Source organism: Rousettus aegyptiacus, unplaced genomic scaffold (genome assembly GCF_014176215.1).
Source record: "Rousettus aegyptiacus isolate mRouAeg1 unplaced genomic scaffold, mRouAeg1.p scaffold_m13_p_8, whole genome shotgun sequence".
NCBI lineage: Eukaryota > Metazoa > Chordata > Mammalia > Chiroptera > Pteropodidae > Rousettus > Rousettus aegyptiacus.
This window is the reverse complement of record NW_023416311.1, coordinates 33,228,534-33,247,092: the sequence shown is the minus strand read 5'-3', so window position 1 is coordinate 33,247,092 and position 18,559 is coordinate 33,228,534.

Sequence of the window (18,559 nt, the reverse complement as noted above, 5' to 3'; positions counted from 1 at the left end):
TACATGTCTTTCTATCTACTTAGTTTATTGACTTAAAGGGGATTAATTAAAATCTACTACTCATGATGTATATCTATTTTTGTTGGTTTTCATTTATGAATTATCATGAATTTTTATTTGGTGTAAAGTTATTTCGCACTGAAAAGCCTTACTTTGTCTTCCCTTTTACTATTATAAAGTTTCCTTTTTCTACTTTAATCTTGTTGGCTCTGATTTTTCAAATTTGTTGTCTATTTTGAATGTGATTTCTGTCTTTTTAATTTAAAGAGTCCTAGCATATCATTGCACATAATTTTATTTTACTTTGTTTGAGATGAGTCACTTATATGTTTATAAATATATATCTGTATTTATATGTATGTATGTGTGTATCTTGGTTTTTCAACCATTTTTTCTTTTTAATAGAGGAATTTAACTTATTTATACTTAATTGATATGGTAGGTTGTTGGGAGCTGTTTTGAGGCAGGATTATACTGCCAGTAAAGCTGGGAGTTTTGCAGAGTTGGCAAGCTGTGCAGTCTGTTGACTCAGGAGGAAGTACACTTGGCTTGGGGTGAGGAACTGAATGTTCTTTGACCATGGGAAAGAAGGTGTTAAGTTAATCACAAAGTTTCAATGATTATTTGTATACTTAGAGGTGTTTTGCTTCTTACACATTCTGTAGGGTATAAATATGCTGTGCTAAATAAACTCGGGGCTGCAGTATTCACTGTTAGTCCTCCCGAATCTATATCATGTCTCTGTCTTTTTCTTAATCCTCACTCCCCCTCTCAGGTGCTGTTCAACCTAGGCCGGCTGGCTCCAGCAGTAGGTTCAGTCTTAGAACTGCCAACTTATTTTCTTATATGCTTTTCTTTTCATAGTATTCAAGAACGATCTATTGCTACATGGTATTCATTTCTTATGGTTCCTATGTGTATGTTTGTTCTTTGAAGAGTAAACTTGGAATCAATATTTCCTCACAATTCTGACATCCACGTCTGAACTAAGCAAATGTAATTACTTTTATTTAAAAAAGGAAGAAAGGATTATGTAATTCAAGTAGATTCCAAGAGTATTTTTAAAGTAGAAACTATGCATGCTAATTTAAACTCGAGTACACAAATGTAAGTTCTTTTCTTTTCATGACATGTAGATAATTTCTTTTATTTAACACTAAGTCACTGCCATTCCTGAAAAATAAATCATATTCTCTAAATAACTTCTTCTTCAGTATGCAGTGAATGTGTTTTTCTTTTTGACTTCTCAGTATTTATTCACTTTATTTCCAGGTCTTTTTCAGCTTTCTATGTGTATTAACATTGTTTCAAATTTTTAAAGTCAAGGATATAGCTCTTACCACCAGAAAGTTTTCCATTACTTAACTTTCAATCTATACTGATATATTTCACACACAGATTTATTTTTTTAATTTCTTCATTGATTTAACAAATACTTTTAACTTATACTCAGTGCTCAGAATTGTACTAGGATGTGGGGATGAAAGATAAAAAGCTACATGGTCGCTGACCATGAAGAGCTCGTATCAAATATAATTTCTTGAATTTAATTCCACTGCAAATATCCCATTTTAAAACATATGTCAAATTAAAGGCAGTTAAAACATTTAACAGTTACAGTTTCTTAGCACTGCTAATAATACTTCTCAGGTTACATTTCACATTAGAGAGATTAGAGAGAAAATACTTGCAAAAACCCATTAAATTCTTTAAAATCAAAAATCTATTTTTTCACATGCTTTCTTGAAAAGAAATAAATATTCATCTTCGTTATTCTTTTCATAATGAAGATAATCTAAATTTTTAATGTGTTCACTGAAGTTCTGCTGTGATAGAAGTTTAAACTACTAGATTCGGAATGCATCAGTAACCGACCATTATCTCACTGATTTTAAGACCCGGTTGAATGAGTAGGAAGTGAGGGAGACAGAGAAGCAGTGCCTGTGTGCACGACAGATGATTGCTAGAAAAGCGGCAGTGTCACTGGTGAAAGTTTCTTCATCCTTTCAGTCTTTCTGGGAAGTAGAGAGAGAGAGAGCAGTGATGAATTTGATAGTTTGGTTCTTTCGTACGCTGGATTGATCTAGGTTTGCTTGAATAGTTTGTTTATGTCTATTGTCTCAGCATAATTATCAGTGTTCCATTTTGTTCTCAAAAATGTCCCTATTTGGACAACAAATTACATGGTCACCACATTATTATAGGGATATAGTAAGTTAATTAACAAGACTATATAGATTTTGACATTCATTCCATATGCTACCTAAAGACTTCGAATGGCTTTCCAAAGAAACAATTTCTAAATCAAAAAGAGAAATTCTGAAGGATTAAATATGTTTCCCAGTTGTTGACAGTCACTTAATAGAGAAGCAGAAAAAAATTATGAAAATGTCCCTCCAATAACATGCTAGTCCAATTCGTTCTTAGAATTCTGGATCCCATGCTATACACACATTGACAGTTCAGATAAAATGTGGTTAATGACAAAGGATAGATGTTGCACAGGAAAGTAAAAGTAGTTGTAGGATATACTCACTAAATCATTAATTCCAGCCATAATAACAAAAAATATATTTGAGTATTCACATTTGATCACTGTCAGCAAAAAAATGACTCCTGTTGACAATGCTATCACATGGAACCAACACTTTTTTTAAATCACAGAAGTAAATATCAAGATTGCAATCAATTCCAGGTACTACGAAATAAAGCCCAAATCTTCAACTTAAATTTCCATTATCTTTCTTAACTTTAGAATCTAGAATAAACCCTCTTCACTAAGGATTCCCCACAGGTCACCCTCAAACACCATTGTATCACCAGCTTTCACTAGGCTAGGCTGCACAAGAAATCACTTGAAAATCTCAGTGGCTTAAAACAACAAATGTTTATTTCTTCCTCAAGTTACATATAAACTGCTGCTCGACTGTGGTTTTGCTCTAGGCCAGGGGTCAGATATGCAATTTACCTATCCTTTCAGAGAAGAGCCAGAGGTCAAAATGAACTAGTCACATTTAACAATTTTGCTCAAGTGGGACATACGTCACATGTGTCATATTCCACTGGCCAAAATAAATCACACAGCCAAGCCTAATATCAGCAGGGCCAAGAAATGTAACCTTACCACAAGATGAAGGAAGAATATTTTCCGACAATCATAAAATGTATCACAGCCATGCTCAATCATTATTCAGTACTTTCTTATGCCATCCCAATTGCTTGGAATGGTCTTCCTAACACTTCCTAAAACTTTTCCCAGCTTTCAAGGTTCAGCTCAAATCAAACAACTCCATAAGTCCTTTCCTAATCCTTTCAGGCCTATTGTGTTTTTACTTTGTTTATTCATCTGTGCATTTATATTTATCACCTATTTTGACATAAACTATAACTTGATAATGTGTTCATTTCATGTCCTTATGCCTGTGTTAAGGAAAAGGACCATACCTTCTTTTTAATTTATGCACTATGAACACAGAAAATACAACATAAACACTGTTGATGAATTGTTCATTAACTGTCTTCTTTCATTGTAGTATAGGTTCTGAAATGTAAAAGACCAGGCATCAAAGCTACATTTCTATTATTTTGATATTGATATCATTTATTTATTCGACATTTCGACATATGTATGTAGCATGTATAGTGTCACATATGAAGACATTGCTGCTGATCCAACTATATTGCTTTAAAAGGACTGATATGTACAGCTTGGTATAATAGAAAATTCATAGGATATGAAAGCTTGTCTACTAAATATGTGTATGCTTTTGGGAAAGTAAGTTAACCTCTCCAAGTTTTATATATGAGTGATCCCTACCTGGAAATTATACATAATGTGCCTAAGATAGTACCTGGCCCATAATATGTACTCAAACAGTAGTAGCTATTATTATTTCCAATATGAGTAATGATTTTTATGAATTTTTGTTCATTCCTCATTTAATTATTTGTAAAATGCTAACTGGGACTAGTTTCAGCCTGTAGCTATAAAACAAAATCAGTTAATTCTCCACCAAATAAAACTTGTGATGACAGCTTCAATGACAGAGCTCAAACCAACTGAGAAAGGTTTTATTTACATGAGTCTAGTAAGTCATTTGTAAAAATAATTTCAGGAGGTAAGAATAAGGGCAAGTAATAATAGCTTGGACAAGAGCAGAAATTCATAGAATTATATGTACAGAAAACAAAAAAAATTATCGAACTTTTAAATATTTTAATAATTTACAAAGATGCAACATTTATCATACACATTCTTGGAGAGTTTTGATACCACCAAAAGAAGTATCAAAAAAGAATCAAAAAAACCTAATCTTAAAATAATTATGGACAATACAAAAACAATGTTCACACTCACACTTCTTGAGCTATATGCTTTGGTTATAGTTGTCCACTACAATCAAACTCTTCCTCTGGTGTGTTTAGAATCCTTCAAACTGACATTGAACATTTTGAGATCAATAAGTGTACACTTCTCATTACAAATGGCAATTTACCATGTACAGCTTTTGTTTATAAGTCCATAAGAGATTTGCATCAATTTGTGAGTATGAATAACAATGACATAAATGAAAAGAAAGAACAAAGTGAGTCAACTATACCATTATAAAAATATACTTCTTTCCCATCCTAGTCTTTCTTGTCCCTGAATTTTCTTTGTCTTCTCCGGTAATGGAGGAAAAGTCTGAAAGTAGTAATATGGGGTGTGTGTGTGTGTTATATTTGCAGACTGTTATCAGAGACTCTTGGACAAAAACCTTTTTGAGGAAGCCTGAGAGTCATGTATCATGTTATAAATATGTTGTTCTGACAGAAACAGAAATATTTAATAAGTATGACCAATATTCTAAAGTAAGTTGTGCTGGGAATTTTGTGCTACCTCAGTAAATGTTACTATCACATCTACGAAACATTTATTTTAGTTCTCTTTCCCTTTAAAAATCATGATCATTTGATTTTTGTTTTGTAAAAGACCAGTACCTTCTGTCTCTAAGTTAATAAAAGAATTGTGATTTAATATCACCATGATCTCACAATTTCTGCCTTGAGCAAAGATGTCCAAAGAAAGATAACTTTCTTAAAAGGCTTTCAAGACTTAATTATTGCCCTTATCTTCACCAAAAACAGGTTACTATATCCATGGCAACAGTTTTAGAAAAGTACCATGGTCAAATAACATGATAAAGGTTTATAACAGATTTATAAAATAACAGATATGATTGAAAGATTCGGCACCCTTTAGTGAGTGAAACTTCTTCCCAGCTGCTAAAGGTATCTATTTAGGCATGTTGGTGAGAATTTCTGGGTTATATACACCAAAAAAAGAAAAAAAAAAGATTTAATGAAACTAGGATTAGCCAATTGCACTAGCATATATTAGGGAGCAAGACAATGTGGTGCTCTGCTACAGTATAGCTAAGAAAAACTCTATTCTTTTGATTTTTTTCTTCTAACAGCTTCTTAATTATTCAGTCCACATTAAAAGTCTAGAAGAAGATTGTTGTAGAATTAGTTCCCATAAAAAACTGCCATCGTTTCTGATTTTCAAAATACTGTTAATATATACACCAGTACCATGTTCAGATGTGTCTCTTTAATAATATCGAACTTGACAAATGAAAGTTTCATACTACTAATGCCCAAGCAACAAATACCAAGGCATTGCTAAGTTTTATTGCTCACCAGCCCCTATTTCCCCACTCAGTAGTGAGGATAAGAGTCCCCTATTTTCTGTGGTTAAATCGTACCCATTTAATTCATCCATTGGGAAGCCTATATTCACATAAAAACTTAATTAAATTCTAAAACACCAAAGTTAATTGATAAGGCTAAAAATTAAGCATCAGAATTTGTTGAGGGAAAATGTAGTAACAAGTAATTAATACCAACATTAATGGAAAGTTGTCCTAAAGATACTAGAAAATTCTAGTTAAGTTTCCAACATCAATATTATATCTATCTTTACATTTATCATTAATTTTAATGTTAACTGAAAGAATTTTCTTTATCAAAGTAGATTTTTATTATTATACAGAATTTTCTAATCAAACTAGCTCCCCATTCAAATTCTAGAACTCTGGAATCTACATAGGGTTATAAAGGCAAACTTTTTTCATTTATCATTCATTCGCTCATCACATACTTATTGAATTCTTATGCATATCAAATGTATTAGTTTCCTATTGCCACTGTAAAACAAATTGCCATAAATTTAGTGGCCTAAAACTTGCGATTATTTTAAGTACCCACTTGGATAATCCAGAATAATCTTGTCATGTAAAAACTATCCATATCTATAAACTCCCTTTGCCATGTAAGATAACATATTCACAGATTCCAGAGGTTACAAGAATAAAGACATGGGAGTACTTATGGGCCATTACTCTGCCTACTGCGCTATCATTCTAACTGCTGAAATGGCGAAGATCAAGACAGCCCTGCCCCCAATTAATTTTCATTCTAATATTTTTACTTTAAAAAATGTATCTATTAAGGTCACTCAGACAAAAAGAATGCTAAGAGCAGGTGAGGCTGAGGCTGGGGGAAAGAGTCAGGAAGTCAAACAAACCAAGGAACTGAGGAAGCATGCAGAAAGTATATGAATGTAACCTAGTATAAGAACCCAAGTCAGTAACAAGGACCCTGAAACAGCAAAAAGCTTGAGGTCTGAGCAAGGACAGGAGTCAGTAATTCAGGTAACAAGGAGCCAGAAACAAGATCTTAAAGAAATTGTTGTATCAGGCAGACAAACTTCTCATTTTCTTCCTACTGTGTCAGGTGTAAATCCCAGACACAATAAAGTCAACCATTGGATCAACATAGCTGAAATAGAGAGTGTAGGTAAGAAATTTAAAAACAAACAAAAAAAAAACTAAACTGCTTCATATACAGATAAACTTCTGGACCATCAAAAATCTACTAACTTACCTTTTGAAATTCTCTAAATTTACTAGCTCTTGCTTCTTGACTCAGTGATAATGAAGTTCTAGTTCTATAGACCTCTACAGAGTACTATTTATCTGATTGAATAATCTCTAAACAAGGTTCTATTTATAACTTGATAAAAATGTATAATCCCTTTCCCCATCTGTACAATCTCTATCCCTTGCCTTTGAAGAGCTTTTGAACCTTGCATTTATATCTGATAGATTCCTATTTGAACATAAATTCTTAGTATATTATGAGTGTTCCATCTTGGTTTTTCATATATGAATACAGATAGGCCATATTGCTTCTCAGAACAGATACTCACTGTCTTTATGTGAACATTTAACATCTGTCTAGTGATGAGAGTATAATCTTTATATGTCAGCCATAAAAACTTCAAATTAATGGAAAGTATCTGTCTATTCAAAATAGAACATTTTGCTCTTCTCTCCAAATCCCAAAGCACATATCTAAACAGTTTCCTAAATAGTAACAGTCTACTATCACCTATGTAATTTAACAGTCATGTAATTTAAACTTGTAGAATTTGGGGCATCATCCCACCCATTCTATATTCTAATTACATGACTCCATGAGAGTTAGCCTATATAGGGCCAGTTGCTGTTTGATAGATTATTCTCATTATTTAACACAGGTATCAATTACCACCAAGCACTAAGATAACTGAATTGCTTCTAATCCTGTTCGTGGGGGAGTGTGAGTATTTGGAGTCAGCAGAGAACAAGAATTAGAAGGAAAGCTTCTAGGGGTGAGGGGCGAGAATGTGTGTACATACATGTGCATGTGTGTATTGTATATTTATGAAAGACAACTCTACAGGAATTTATTTCTAGCATAAAAGAAATTGATTTCAAGTAATAAAATTTAAAGTATTCCAAAATGAAAATGATTGCTAAACAACCTCAGGAAATACACTAATGTGCCACTTTCTTGTTCTCCAGATTTACTTTATTTTGCACTATATCAGCACCTTGAAAACATAGGCAAGATTAAAATTAGTCATCTCCCCTTACCCACAGGAGATATGTTCCAAGACCTCCTGTGGATAATACTGAATCCTATACATGCTATAGTTTTTCCTATACATACATACTTTAATGCTTCTCTTTGGCATATACAAATTGCCAGCATCACTGCTCCTGTGCTTTGGGGCCATAATTAAGTAAAATAAGGGTTCACTAGAACACAAGAACTGCCCTCACAGGAGAGTCAGTCTGATAACACAGATGGCTACTAGGTGGACGGGTAGCTCATAAAGCATGCATTCGCTGGCTAAGGGATGATTCACATCCTTTACACAATGAAGTAGGACAGTGTGAGTTTCATCACACTACTCGGAACTGTGTGCAATTTAAAACTTATAAATTGTTTATTTCTAAAATTTTCCACTTAAAATGTTTGGACCACAGTTGACCATGGGTAACTGAAAGGATGGAAAGGAAAACCTCAGGTAGGGAGGGACTACTGGACTAAGGCACCGGAAAGCTGCATTTTCCATTGTATACTTTTCTTTTTTATTCTGAATCAGAGTCAGTTGAATAATATATATAACCTCTCATTTTTTATGAAAAGCAACAGCTGGCAAATTGTTAAACTGTTTGGAAAATTCTAGCAAAGTAATGTGTTGGTTTAAGACAATGCTGACATAAACTTGTCACATTAGACAGAATAAAAAGACTAATGGAAATGTAAGAAAAGAAAAAAAATAAATAAATAAGGTCATTGTGCCACAGTGGGATCTTGCCCTGGGCTGGACTATAGACAATAGATCTGAAATTGCCACTGACTGATGCCATTTAAAAGGGAAAATCCATCTAAATGGATCCATACTAATCTCTCGCCCAAACTGTCTTTTCTATGGAACACCAGTACATGTAGTTGTAAAATACTGAATGCAATTATTTCCTATTTTCTCTAGTCACAATTTGAAATGTCAATCTACATAGACTGCAAAGCAAACATAGCTTAGAGCATGTTTTTCAATGTATTTTCATCATTTCCCTTTGAGCTTATCCCATCGTTTTATATAAAGAATGGCTTTTTTTTTTCATTATAGAATGTTTTGTGTGTATAATACCCAATAACCAGAAAACATTGAAGAATACCATCGGTGTTTTGATACATACAAAGAAAAGGGATTTGTGAGCTTGTCTTCCTGAATATTATTAGCAGACTCCTTTACATCAAAATATAAACATATCAAAATTTAATGAAGTTAAAATTGTTAACAGTCTTCAGTTGAATGGGACATTATATATAAATTAATTCCTTTGAAATCAGTGAATTCTTTACTTATGTGCCCAAATAGAACTGACATAATCCTTTGGAATAAAATTATACAGAAACTGCAAAAAAAGTAAAATAAAATCAATATCAAACTATAAACATCAAACTTAAATCTATATTTGCAATAAATAAATATAAATTGCTATTGTTCAGAGTTCACTTAACTAAATGCCCATGCAAAAAAATTTTTTGCCATCATCCAGAGCAACTCCCTCCCTCACTTTCCCACTCTCTGTTGCTCTTTCTTGCTCCTTTTGTTAAATTGTGTGCACGTGTGTGCACGTGCACACATTCACACAGCGATTTCCCCAAACACTGATACACCTGTTTAATTCTGGATTTAAACTGAGTTAATTCCAGAATACCTGCTCCCCTGCCCCTTTTCTCTTCATCCTGAAGTTGATTTAAGATTTGGATGCTTGCCGTTATCATTATGTTAGGGGAGGAGATCCAGTTTACCTTAGTTTCCCTCTCTGATGTATCTCATTCTATCTGAGCCTCTTTGTGATAAACCAGCAATGACAGATGTCCACAGTCCTGCCCGGTTCTACAGTGGCTAGTGTCACTAGCCATTCTCTTTGTCCTACTCTAAGCAACTCACTATTCCTCTGAGCACTTCTACATTCCTTCTGTGGGGTTTGGGAACACAAAAAATTCTCTCCTGCACTGTGATCACATCTTCTGGTGAAGTTGTGCTTGGGCCCCTAGTGAATCATTTTTCACACTCAACTGCCTGCAATTGAAAGTCATAATTTTAAAAACTATTATAGCTGCAAATTTATAAACCATGCACTAATTATAGGGAAAAACTGAGTATGTTCAAAATTAAATATGTACATACAAACACAGACGTATAATTTCGTTTATCTGAATTACAGAAATAATTCATTCACATTAACGACCAAAGAATATGAAAGTTTCTAAAATAAAATTAGCTGTCTTTTGTACATCACTGCAAGCTCCCTTTCTCATGTAATGAATTATGTATATTTTTATATTATTTTCTTTTTCTTATAATATAAAAACATAAAACAAATATACACATATTTTTATAAGATGAAAATGAAGGCATACTCTCATATTATTCAAATGTATCATTATACATTAATAAAAATTAATAACATAACATGTCCTTGTTCTCTTAGCAGTGTCTTTCATAAAACAGTTTTTTTAATGGTGTTTAACTTACCAATATTTCTTTTTTGCTGTTATATCTAAAAAGTCATCACTAAATTTAAGATCACATATTTTCTCCTATGGCATGTTCTAGAAAATCTGTAGTTTCATATTTGATATTTAGGTCTATTTTGAGTTAATTTTTGTGAAAGGTGTAAAGTCAGGGTCTACATTATTTTTCCCCCACATGGATGTGCATTTGTTCTAGCACTATTTGTTGAATAACCTTTATCCATGGAATTGCCTTTGCTCTTCTGTTAAAAATCAGTTGACTATACTTATGCGTATCTATTTCTAGGTATTCTATTCTATTCTACTGATCTAATTGCCTTTTCTCTTGCCAATACCATACCATTTTGATTATTGTAGTTTACAGAAAATCTTTAAGTCGGATGGTGTCCGTTTTGTAACTTTGTTCTTCCTCTTCAGTATTGTTATTCAGTATTGTCTAACTAGGCTTTTGCCTTCTCATATAAATTTTAGAATCTGTTTGTTGACATCCAAAAAAATAACTTGCTAGGATTTTGACTGAGTTTGCACTGATTTTATAGATCAAGTTGGGAAGAACTGGCATCTCAGCAAATATTGAATCTTCCTATCTGTGAACATGGAATAGCTGTACATTAATTTAGATCTACTTTGATTTTTACATCAGAGTTTTGTAGTTTTTCTCATATAGATTTTATATAATTTTTTTTATTTATTCTTAAGTATGTCATTTTGGGGTGCTAATATAAATAGTATTGTGCTTTAATTTCAAATTCTATTAGTTCATTTCCGGTATATGGAAAAGTAGTTGACTTTTATATATTAACCTTGTATCCTGTAATCTTGCTATTATCACCAGAATTTTTTGTTGATTCTTTCTATATGGACAATCATGTCATCTGTGAGTGAACAAAGACAGTTTTATCTCTTTCTTCCCAATCTGTATATCCGTTATTTCCTTTTTTTGTTGTTGTTTTATTACATTAGCTAGGATTTTCAGTATGTCATTGAACATGAATGAGAGGGGAAATCCTTATCTTTTTGCTGATCTTAGGTGAGAAACGTCTAGTTTTTACCATTAAGTATAATATTAACTGTAGTTCTGTGGATTAATTTAATGCGCAGGATAAATATGACTTCAGGGATTGGGGGTTACTACTGCAACAGACACAGTCATGCTTCTTAAAAAATAACCTACAGCTGTGCTTCCATTCTATTATGCAACATTTAATCATCCCTTAACAATCAATTTTCTTGAAAGAAACTTACTTCATTAACTTTTTCACTTTTCTTTGATTCATTAGCCCTATTAAATATTTTCTGATTCCACCTTTTCATCAAACCTCTTAATTTTCAGATCCCATGGACTGATTTTATTACCTTACTTGACCTCGTGTAGCTGTTGACTTTAGAAATTTTCCATAAAACCATTTATTTCTCATTCTCTTCCTTTCACTCAATCTTATATAAATGTTCTTTATTAGGTTGAAGCAGTTTTCCTCTAGTCTTAGTTCATTGATTATTTTTATCATGAGGAGTGATGGATTTTGTCAAATGCTTTTTCTGTATCTATTGATATGTTCATATAATTTTTTTTTTCATTAGCCTCTTGATCAAGAGACAGATTGTGTTAATTGACTTTTAAATGCTGAACCAGCCCAGCCTTGCATATGAGGATAAATCCAAATTAGTCATGGTATCTAATTACTTCTATATATTGTTAGATTGAATTTGTTAATACTTTGTTGAGGATTTTTAAATATATGTCCCTATGAGACATATGAGAGGTATTGGTCTGTAGTATTCCTTTCTCGTGTCGTCTGATTTGAGGATTAGAAAAATGATAGCCTAATAGGATGAGTTTGAAGTGTCCTCTCTACATCTATTTTCTGCAATATATTATAGAAAATTGGTATCATTTCTTCTTTAAAGAGTAGAATTAATCAGTGAAATGATCTGGGCCTGGTGCTTTTGATTTTGGAAGGTTATGAAGTACTGATCGAATTTTTTAATAGAAATGGGCCTACTCAGATTATTTATTTACACTGATGTGAGTTTTGGTAGATTGTATCTGTCAAAGGAATTAGTCCATTTAAGGTATCAAATTTATAGGCAAAATACTGTTGCTAATATTCCTTTATTATCTTTTTAATTTCTGTAAAATCAGTAGTGATGTTTCCTCTTTAATTTCTAACAGTTATTTATGTTTTCTTTTTGTCTTGGTTAGCCTCACTGGAGGTTTATCAGTTTTATTGATCTTTTCAAAAAACCAGCTTTTGGTCTCTTAATTTTTTTTGTTTCCTGTTTTTAGTTTCATTAATTTCTGCTCTATTTTATTTCTTTCCTTCTGCTTTTTTTGAATTTTCTTCTTTCACTACTTTTCTAAGGTGGAAACATAGATGATAGATTTTAGATCTTTCTTTTTGTCTAATATATGCATTCAAAGCTACAAATTTCCCTCTAAACACTGCTTTTACTGCATACCACAAATTTTAAGTTGTTTTTGTTTACATTTTGTTGAAAATATTTTTTATTTCTCTTAAGACTTTGGATTAGACCTATGTGTTTTTAGATTTATAGTGTTTAGCTCCAAATATTTTGAGATTTTCCAGCTATTTTTCTGTTATTCATTTCTAATTTAATTCCAGTATCGTCTGAGAACATCCTTTCTATGATTTATAGCCTTGTGAATATGCTGGGATATATTTTGTAGATTAAAATATGGTCTGCCTTGATGAATGTTACATATGAGCTTGAGTAGAAGGTGTATTCTGCTGTTGCTGATTGAAGTAGTCTGTAAATATCAATTTGATCCAGCTGATTGATGATTCTAGAAATTGGTCTGTATTGGGCCTGATACCTAATAGGAACTCAATATGTGCTTGTCGAATGTATGAATAAATGAGTAAATTAACAAATGAAGAGTAATGTATGCCATGTACCATAATGTATTTCATCTTTCTCTCATCAAGGAACATTGAAGTATATCAAATTTTGTACTATTATAATCTATATGGAGATTTATATGTTTGAATAAATAATACTATCCACAATTCCACAATTTCATTGTGTAAGGAAATAAAATACAAAAATGTTAGCTAATGAAATGATCAATTCTAAAAGTAGTCCTCTCTCAGATTTTCCTCCGTATGCACTACTGGCATCTTTCCCTTCCTATCACATCTTTATCATTTGTTTCCTGTTCCTTATTGGATGCCTTATTTGAATCTGTTATTTTGGAATAGTATGCAATATTAATGCGAATTTATTTTTAACACAATACTACAAATTTCAAACAAGGAAATGTGTTTCATGCTGTGAGACTAAAGAAATGCTAAAATCAAAAATATAATAACAATGGAGATATGGCATAGTTAAAACAGTCGACATGAATAGAAAGAAAACTGACAACTTAGATTACATAATAAATGTTTTAAAATAATTATTTTATTATCAAAGTAAAAAGAGGATTTTGGAATGGTTTTTTGTTGTAATAGTCATAAATAGGAGATTCGAAATCATGCTATCATAAAATATTATTTGAAATGCTACCAAAAATGTCAAATTTTAATCCATATTTTGTGATAATAGCCCACAGAAGCAATTATAATCTAAATTTTATCATTTAGAGAAAATTTCTTTTTATAATATTTAGTTTTCTTCCTCAAGAAAATTTCCTAATTACATTGAGTCTATTACATTTGGTCTCCTTTGAAAATGAGTTAACTTAAAGTGGATATTTATTCTCAGATAACTAGGATTTTCTGGTATTAACCAGGACTGAGTTCCTATGAAGAAAATATACCAAATCTCCTTCCAGGTACCATATAGGCAAACTGAATGTTGATACTAAAAAACCAGCAGTAATATTTACAGTATGAACTAATAAAAAGTGGAATCATTAACTAACAGTAGATATTTTAAGTTTTGATATATTATCAAGTATCCCAACAAAAAGCTTACCAAATTATATACTCATCAACAGTTTATGAGAATGTATTTTTTCTCCTTTGCCAAAATCTTAGATTATAAATTTTTAATTTTTTTGTTAATGTGTGGTCAAAAAATATAGTATTTTATTTTGATTTGTATTTCCTTAACAACTAACAAAGTTGGATAGATTTTCATATCTTTTTTTATTCCCATAAATCACTTTGATGCCTTTGTTCTTTTATATATATATATTTCCATATATATATATTTTTTTACCTTTGCCTTATATAGAGAATGTAAATATATCATATTAAATATATCAAATTAAAATATATCAAATTAAAAGCCCTTAGTCTTTTAATTTTGCTGATGTTGATTTTATTATTTTATCCTGGAGAAAATTTAAATTTCTCCAAAGTCTAATCTGTAAGTCTTTCATTATAACTGTTTGGCTTAGATATAAATTTTGTCATATGTACACGCAGGCATTTCAAATTAAGATTATACAACATTAAGATTATTAAATTACTCCCCCATGTTTCCTTCTGTAAACTTTATTAGTTTGTTTGCTTGCTTCACTTTAAAACAAACTGAAGTTTATTTGTGTGTATATGTGTGTTTGTATACAGGATATAATCTACATCTAACCTATTTTCCTCTTTCATTTTCAGTGTCCTAATACTGTTCGTTTAAGCAATATATCTTTTTTCATTGACTGGAGATACCATCTTAATTGCAAATTAAATACACATAAATGGCACTATTTTCTTGGGTCTTTTTTCCATTTCAATGATCTATTTCTCCACCAATATCACATCTTTTAAGTGGCAGAGTTTTGTAATTTACTTTATATCTGGTATGGCAAGCCCTGTCAAATTTTTTCTCTCCCCTCCCCCAAAATTAATAAAAAATTATAATTATTCATTATAATTTCCTTTTTAGATGCTATTCTAATAAGCATATGGTTCTCTGTTTTGGTGGAAAACATACATGCAAATGAATGTTTCATGTTTTATGATTGCTTTAGAGTAAACATAACTGATAATTTTTTTGTAAGACTGAGTTCACATACCTTAAATACCACACAAATCCTGTCTTCGATAAGTATTTTCACAAACAACTGTGACTTGAAACTTCTAGTAATATATTCAATCCAATTGCCCAAATATTTAGTTAATATTTGCTATAAAAGTATTTAACAAGCAACCATTATATGAAATGCCTCGTAATCTTTCTACTAAGATAAAATATTCAATCGAATCTCATAATGTTTATTTCGCATTTACTGTACTAGGCATTGCAGAAACTAAAATGAATAAGTCAGGGCAACTGTCTTCAAGGGAACTCCACATTATGAGCAAGGTAGATGAGAAATGGATTTGAAGTAACATATGAATAGGTATGTACAATTTGCAAACATTGCAATATTGTTTTTGTATCTATTTGATACCAAATCTATGTCCATGAAATTTTTACAAAAATGGGGCCAGTTCTGCTTAGTGCATAATTTCCTGGAAATAAAATGAAAAAAAAAATGTAGATTTACAAGCTCTGAAGGACTCATATCAGTTGAGAAATCTGAAAAACAGTGAGGTTAAGGAAAATCCAATGTTACTTAGCCAGCTGGGAGTTAAAGCCAGATTTATTATATCCTAATTAGCTCTTCCAAACAAAACATGATATATATCAAGAAGGTGCATTTATTCACTTACATAGTTGTTATTTAATATTCTGACACGGCAATTTATTAAGAAATTCTTATTTTCATGCCAAATTATTTGCTGATTATAAAGTTCTTAACTCGACTTTGCATAATCAGTTAATTCACTCATTCACTCATTTGAGGAGCTATCTGATAAAGTACCTTTTAAATTGCCTGTCTCATTCCCAGGACGCAGTTACTCACTAAGAACGTATTCATTTTGAATAGTTTGGTTTTGTTAATCTGCAATGTAAAATGCTTCTACATTTTTCCTAACTTTAAGACTTTATGAACTTTTTTGTAACTTTTTGCAAGTTTTTCTAAATAATATAAAGATTTCAATTTATTATTTGAAAAAATCAGTGGTTCTTCAGGACTGTTACTACAAATTCAGTAAAAAAAAAAAAATTCTTAAAAAAATAGAAGCAAAATATAACAATACAGATCAGTTATTTTCTTCCAAATGGGCATGGTTTATGAGATGAAATCAATGGTCCAATTAAGCTAAATACAGCAGAGTCAAGACCATACATGATCTGATGCAGTCTAATCTAGGTTCTTTTACATAGATCTTACTCCAAATAGAATATATGTCTTAAAATCTTAGGGGGAAACAAATTAACTTCAAATAAATTTTTTAGGGGGTTCAACTCTTACTTCTGAAAAATTAATCAGAGCTGCTAAAGTCATCCATTAAACTTCAGTTGACATACATGTCAGTTTGGGTCTTGAGAAGCAGATACCAAGAGATGTATTGCGAGAAACACCTGTGCAAGATAAAGGAGTAATCAGCAAGAGTAGGCTCAATGCATGCAAAAGGAGTAAGGCTGGTGGGAGAGGGTGAGAAGGGCTTCAGACAGCAGTACAGTTCTGATAAAATCTCCACCAGGCTAGTGGACTATCTCCAAACAAGTTTTCTGGTAAAAAGTGTTGAGTAGGAATGGTCTGCAATAGTAGCCAAACTGTACTTTGTTACCAACTAGGAACAGCCCAGGGAAATCTGTTCTTAGGGCTGTCGCGCAACCTGCTTCTTAAAGCAGTTTCCCTTGAAAGAGAGCTGAGTGGAACACGTATATGGGTGCCACAATACGTGGACATGGTAGCATATGATAAACTCAAAAAAAATCATCTTAATCAAATTTTCTTCCACACCGTTACTTCATTATGCTGAGTTACAGTCTGAAGAGAAACAACATTCATAACATGTCTTCTAGATAAGAAAAACCAGAGAAAAAAGGTATCTGTTTTTACACTTCTAGTTTGCTAGCCTCTTCTAGGAGGCAAGGATAAGTTATGTGAATCTCCTCCCACCTCTCACACAACTCTATTGCTCTTTTGCTACCTGCTTACCCTGCAAGTGTGTTGTATACTTCCCAAGAGTCAGATTCCAGACTCCTGCTTTTCTCTCCTCCTCTCTCTCCTCAGTGAATGTTCATGACCTTCACATCGGAACTCAGGTAACCACTTCTCAGGTGCTTTTTCTACAGCTCCAATCTAAAGCTACTATCCCAACTACCTCCTAGAAATGCAGAGTTAGATACTTCAACACAACTTTGACACTGTTAAAAAGAAACAAACAAAAAAATTATTTCCCTCTTCCAACTGGCTCCCCCATTGACTTCCTTAATGTCACCAGTTTTCTTTTTTTTTTCCTCCTAAGGAAAATATGCTTGAAAGATTTGAGTTATCCTATCCCTGCATTGAGGATTATCAGGCTTTGTCAATTTTTTTACAGAAAGCCTTTTAAATCCTCCCTTCGTTTCTACGCAGAGTACCATAGTCACTGTCCTTATCATCCTAACACTGACATTATTATAATAGTGTCCTGCCATTAATCTCACTCCCTGAAATAAGAATAGAAATGTCAAGAACATCAGCTGGGGTCAGTCTCCCAGAAACGGTAAAAAAACGAATGTGAAACCAAGCATCTAGGCAGCATTCAGGGGTCCAGGAGTTACTCACCTGTCAGGCAGAAGAGAATTCAGTCTCCACATATATAATAATATCCTCTTAATGATGACAGGAGTGGTGAGCAAGAGAGGGTAGTTTAACCATATTGTGAGAAAGGTGTTGCATTTGTTGTTTAATTCATGGCAACTTTTATACAAAGAAGTATTTCTGTTCTTGTTATTTTGCTACTATGGCTTTGAAATATAGCATGGGATTTTAAAATTATATTTTATGTAATGACTTCTATATATAAGAGGATTCAATTGGAAATTAAATTTCCATGTATGAAAGCTGGTCTAATCCTTTCTGCCTTTTCAGGGAAACAAAACAAAGTTCAAAATATGGATCCCAACATTCCACAGGGAACTGTTAAAAATATTACAGCACACCTTCAACATTGCACACAGGTGAAAACACAGAAATCACAGAAATTGCTTTTGGATTAGGGAAAGCAATGTTTCTTATTGCCAGCAACTCAGTGTGGTTGAGCCAAGGCTAGAATCATAGTCTTAGGGCTGCAGCCAAAGTTACAGGTTCCAGAGTCTAATCAAAGAAAAACAAAAAAGTTCCCCTCCC